This window comes from Bufo gargarizans, chromosome 2 (genome assembly GCF_014858855.1).
Source record: "Bufo gargarizans isolate SCDJY-AF-19 chromosome 2, ASM1485885v1, whole genome shotgun sequence".
Classification (NCBI taxonomy): domain Eukaryota; kingdom Metazoa; phylum Chordata; class Amphibia; order Anura; family Bufonidae; genus Bufo; species Bufo gargarizans.
In genome coordinates, this window is record NC_058081.1 from 236,417,702 (window position 1) to 236,424,053 (window position 6,352).

Here is a 6,352-nt window from a genome sequence, read left to right on the forward strand (position 1 = left end):
GGTGTACAATGCTATCATTGTTTTTACATACAGTGGCCTTTTCCCCATCCAGGATTGTCTGAGGGAGTGTATATGCCAATTCTGTCATGAGATGTTGGTGCCCACATGTGACATTGAGGGGACAGAATTAAGCGATGAGGAGTGTGTATAGTGACATTACGACATGGATTATGCCTCTGTAAATTAGATTACATATGGGTTGCCCTGATCGTAATCGTGTCTGATATTACTGTAACATGCGGATCTATTATCTGGACAGTCTGGGGTCACTACCCCATAATCCATACCTTAGTGTGGATTGGGATGACTGGGGGTTTCCCCTATGTATGTGATTGATCACTGTTTACAGTCATGGGACTTCTATGGATCCCTGGATACCTTCAGTGTCGCTGTGGGTTGCTGTGGTAACATTGGGAGTAAGTTGCGCGTCGACACCAGGATGATATAATCGGGAGCGCTTGTCGTGACTGTATGACTTCGGCAGTGGAGGACGGAGCAACGTGACGATTAGGGGCGGACCCACGGATGCATTACGTGGACCATTAATGATGATGTGAATGATTAGACAGCTGGGTATACATGCGCACTGAGCGGTAAGGAACGCCGAACATGGCAATTGATGTTTTGCTTTATAGCTGATACATAGCAATTACAGACATTGTGCGATGATGGGGTTAACCTCTAGGAGGATTGGTGGGCACTCAGGTGAGAATTATAGGTGAATTAGGCTAAGTAAATATGCATTCTCATTGGTCAGTCTGTGCCATTGCCTGCAATTGGATAATCTGGATGGGGGTGGCGCACTTGTTTTTACTATAAATTTATGTATGTAACACAATGTGAGTAGGCTTGACAAAGGCTGTGCATCAGCCGAAATGTTGCTTTGAAGTCCAAATAAAGTCAATGTTGTAAGATGCTGCTGATACCGTCTGCACTTTTCTATATATTCTGGCCGTTGGATCCAAGGCCATCGGTGAGGCTGTTGCATCTATTTGGATACATCAACAAGGACCGAGTGGTGCTGCTTCTACACTTTGTTTATTGCTATCCTCAGAAAAGGTCATCAATATTAAAAAGCCCAGACAACCCCTTATATAATGACATTGAAGTGCTACTATGACTTTTCCATAACCAGTAACAGCAAAGTGGAAAACAAAAGTGTAGAACTACAGAATGCTCAGTTGAAAGCAATGGGCTGGCCTTGCCACTTTTCCGCTGGCCTTGCCACTTTCCTGAATTCCACATTTATTGTCTTCTACGCCAGTTTTTCTGGCATAGAAGAACACAAAAATCTATGCCAGCCAAATCTATGGTCTATTAATTTAGGGATTCTGAACCCAATGAGGAAGAAAAGGAAAAGTGAACCACTCAAATCCGTGGAGACGTCACTTGTGAGTCACTCGATTTAAATTTGGCTGGAGCCATATCTATACCCCTTCCCTCTACCTCTATCATGCTGGTGCACGTGAGATTGGGTTCACATCTGCGTTGTGAACTTCAGCACTCTGTTAGGGTCACTCTATCCAGCATATATACCGGCTTTTAGCCAGACAAAAATACCAAAAGGTAGCGCACGGTGGTATCTGGCTGGATATAGTGAACTTTGGCAGTCTTTTTCACCACCAGAACAGACTGTCGGAGTTCACAGCACATATGTGGACATGGTCTAAGGCAAGAATTTTAGGAGGAGGGAGCTGGGTTTAGCCTGGATAACTTTAGTCGCACGCAGCTTGAGTGGCCATTTTGTTGGAAGGAATCTCCTAGTTAGAAATAGTAAAATTAGATTTGGTCACCACCATGTGAAACTGTAATATATACATAAACTAAGCAAGTTTTAGACAAAAAAATTATATTTCCTCATTTTCCTAGTTCTGTTCTGGCCCTTTGTTGACATGCAGTTGCAGAGCTGTGGGGTGTGTGACAACCAGGGCTTTTTTTCTGGCGGAACGCACCGGAACGGCGTTCCGCCACCTTTTGACATCGCAGCCTGCCGTGCTCCAGCGTCGCAGGCTGCGATGTATCAGCGTGGAGGGACTGGGAGGAGGAGCTGGGGGCCGGTGCGTTCACTGTGCTCCGGCCCCCAGCTCCAGTAGAGTTATAGAATGTGGAAAATGAATAATGATTCTTCTATTCATGCTGCCCCCTCTGTGTACTTTATAACATTCAAAATATCCATCCGATCCTACTCACAGGGGCAGGGCTACTGTTCTCTTAATGCAGGGCGGCCGGGCAGATGAGCGGCAGCGTCACTGACTGACGTCACGTGCCTGCGCCGCCTACTTCATAAAGTAGGCGGCGCAGGCACGTGACGTCAGTCAGTGACGATGCCGCTCGTCTGCCCGGCCGGCCTGCATTAAGAGAACAGTAGCCCTGCCCCTGTGAGTAGGATCGGATGGATATATTGAATGTTATAAAGTACACAGAGGGGGCAGCATGAATTGAAGAATCATTATTCATTTTCCACATTCTATAACTCTACTGGAGCGGCAATGGGGGGTCTGTGGATGGCACTGTTAAGGGGGGGGGGGTCTGGATGGCACTGTTAAGGGGTGGGGGGGGTCTGTGGATGGCACTGTTAAGGGGTGGGGGGGGGGGTCTGTGGATGGCACTGTTAAGGGGTGGGGGGGGTCTGTGGATGGCACTGTTATGGGGTGGGGGGTCTGTGGATGGCACTGTTATGGGGTGGGGGGGGTCTGTGGATGGCACTGTTATGGGGTGGGGGGGTCTGTGGATGGCACTGTTATGGGGTGGGGGGGTCTGTGGATGGCACTGTTATGGGGTGGGGGGGGTCTGTGGATGGCACTGTTATGGGGTGGGGGGGGTCTGTGGATGGCACTGTTATGGGGTGGGGGGGGTCTGTGGATGGCACTGTTATGGGGTGGGGGGGTGTGTGGATGGCACTGTTATGGGGTGGGGGGGGGGTCTGTGGATGGCACTGTTATGGGGTGGGGGGTCTGTGGATGGCACTGTTAAGGGGTGGGGGGGGGGGTCTGTGGATGGCACTGTTAAGGGGTGGGGGGGGTCTGTGGATGGCACTGTTAAGGGGTGGGGGGGGTCTGTGGATGGCACTGTTATGGGGTGGGGGGGTCTGTGGATGGCACTGTTATGGGGTGGGGGGTCTGTGGATGGCACTGTTATAGGATGGGGGGGGTCTGTGGATGGCACTGTTATAGGATGGGGGATCTGTGGATACCATCCACAGATCCCCCATAACAGTGCCATCCACAGATCCCCCATTAACAGTGCCATCCCCATCTGGGGGGTTTCTTTGCTGGGCTGGACTTTTAAAACCCCACTCAAATTTTACTTGCATCCCTGTTCTCTAAAGGGGCGGTTTTAGGGGGCGGTCCTAGGGGTGGGTAGGGGCGTGGCCAGGGGAGGGGGGGGGTGAGTTCCACCACCTTTTCTCTGAGAAAAAAAGCCCTGGTGACAACAATCTCTGTCTACAAAGACTGCCTTTCCCCTCCCCCTTCTCTGCAAAGGGAGTGAATAAAATTGCTGCCCTGTCTGCGGTCTGACTGCTGGGATACTCATGTTGCATGTACAGTACAATGACATTGTGGATACACACAAAATACACACAGGATCTTCCTCCAACCCGTTCTTGTGCAATGCTCTGCAGACACTTCCTCACAGCCAACAGAAGAGTACAGAGGAGTGAACTCCTCCAGTCTCTGACAGCTCTGTGTTTCCACGGTGAGAAGGGAAGATCTTTTGCACAGCATTTATCTCTTCACTGCCTGGAGAAGAGGAAACCCTGCAGCTGCTTAGTACCTGAGGCAGAGCCAACGTCCCTGAGTATGTGCTGCTGATGATAGAAGGGGTTAAACTGTGCTGAAGAATCCAGAGGAAAGGGAGACACAGAGCAAATAGCTCAGCCAGCAGATCGGCAGTGTAGGGGGCATGGCTTATCACTCCAACCAGCACAGCCTTCACAGTGAGGTTCTATGCACAGAGGCAGAGCTGCTCCTTCTGCTCCCTAAGGATTGTGCATGGAACGTTATCGGCGCAAGGAAAGAAGCTGACATCATAGGTCTTGTGACGCTCAGCTAACTACGAAAACAGGGCCACTAGAGATTAAGTGAACTGAAAACCCCTTACATTTGCTTAGTTAGAAACATACAAAGAACAAAAAATAACTTGGACAACCCCTTAAATAAAACAAATAGATTTGCTTATCTCTATTTATAGGGGTTGGCCACCATCAGTAAAAATATCCAAAGTTTCCCAGATAATAAACAAAGCAAAGAAGGTATTCATATCATGACAAATATACTGTGTAAATAATGTCTGCTGGTGCTATATAAATAAGTAAAATAGATTCACACACAAACATATCACATTTTTGTGTGGGAAGGGTAATAACAAGTGATGGATGAACATCTGCCGGGACTGTTCGCGAACGCGATCAAATGTTCGCGAACCGCAAGTTTGTGGTGGGTCCCATTCATTTTAATGGCAGGCGAACCTGAAAAACCTTCAGCTCATATTTGCTCCATTTATTATTTTTTGCAATGCAAAATATCGGCAATATAATTTTCGCGTACGCGCATATGCACTATACAGTACCCAAATGCACTATAAAGAAAGTATATTGGTATATAACACCCCCCTTCAATCCGTTTTTTGGGGGACGACTGGTATATCACACCAGTAGAAATTATTTGTTCCAATAACGCTTGTCTCTCTATATACCTATATATCGCAGCAGAACCGCAGTATCGCAGCAGAACCGCACACAACTGCCACACAATACAAATGCACTATAATATACTTTTGTAATATAGAAAGTATATTATAACATTGTACAAGGAAAGCAATCCATTAGAATATACATAAAGATAATACGTAACCTTTAATAATGTTACTATGAGGGTCCATTCACATGTCCGTAAGTGTTTTGCAGATCCGCAAAACACGGACACCGGCAATGTGCATTCCGCAATTTGCGGACCGCACATCACCGGCACTATAATAGAAAATGCCTAATCTTGTCTGTAATTGCAGACAAGAATAGGACATGTTCTATTTTTTGGCGAAAAAAGGAAGCACGGATGCGGAAGTGCGAATCTACAAATGCGGATGTGGACAGTACATTCCGGCCCCATTGAAAATAAATGGGTCTGCACCCGTTACGCAAAATTGCGGAACAGATGCGGACCCATTTTGCAGACATGTGAATGTAAAAGATATCCCTTAAAATGAAAATAAATAAAATTATTAAAGTTAAGCAAAAAGCATAGATGTGGTAGGCAATAGCAAGTGCTCGGCGGCACTAAATCAGGTGCTCGGCGGCACCAAATCAGAAACCATATGTCCTACCACAATCCGGGAGGTTCCAGTGCACATCCATGAATCCCAGGGGGAAAGCAAAAAACATCCATCCCTGGGCTAGATGATGAAGTGGTATTGAAGGACAGGGTGGGCAAAGTACTGTCCCTGATATTACCCTACAGAGGGTGCTATTCTTGCCCTGATAGCCTAACCACAGACCACCCGCCCTGATAAGAGCGGCCCGTCCGGAACATTACCCTGTATAAAAATGGCCCTAGTAAGCCCCTAGCCCCTAGGCCCCTGACTTACAGGTGAGCACTATATAGATCTATGTGTTTTTGACTCATTATAAAAGTATATTATAAGTATATCGCACCCCTCTGTGTATCTCACCTATCGATAGCACACCTATACCAGTCCTTAAAAGGACTTTTGTGGCCCTATTAGCTAGCGTGTGGTGTCCCTTACAGTCTGTCCCTGCTCCACACAGCAACCTCTCCCTACACTGGCAAAACACTGAATGTAAAATGGTGGTCAGATCGGGTTTATTTATAAGGTGGGGTATGTCCATGTGCTGAAACGTCTCAATTGGCAGTCCTGTACCACCTGATGGATGTGTCATGGGTCAAAGTTCTTCACAATGTAAAAGAATATGGCGGGCGTGAATATCTCCATATGTTCGCATGTTCGTTGAATCGCGAACACGCAAAGTTTGCCGCGAAACGACCGCCAAGCGAACCGCAAGGCCATCTCTAGTAATAACCTGCATTTACTGCTGGAAATGAGGCTTCTCACCACTGTTATTATGTCAGTGAAATTATTTGCAGTGATAAGATGCTGTCTCTGTGGAAACACAAGTAGGCAGAGATGTCATGTGACTGCTCCTCTGAAGATGTTTGTTGTGATGCATTCTGGGATTTTTACTTTTACATTGCAGCTGCTCCACCCACACAGCCTGTCTGAGGATGCTCTGGTGATCTCATATATACCTGAGGACCGGCTCAGAGGAATTGGCTGGAGAGGATGGAAGTGGTGGCTGAGGAATATGAGGGGTGTAGTAGTCCTCCCAGTGGCTAAT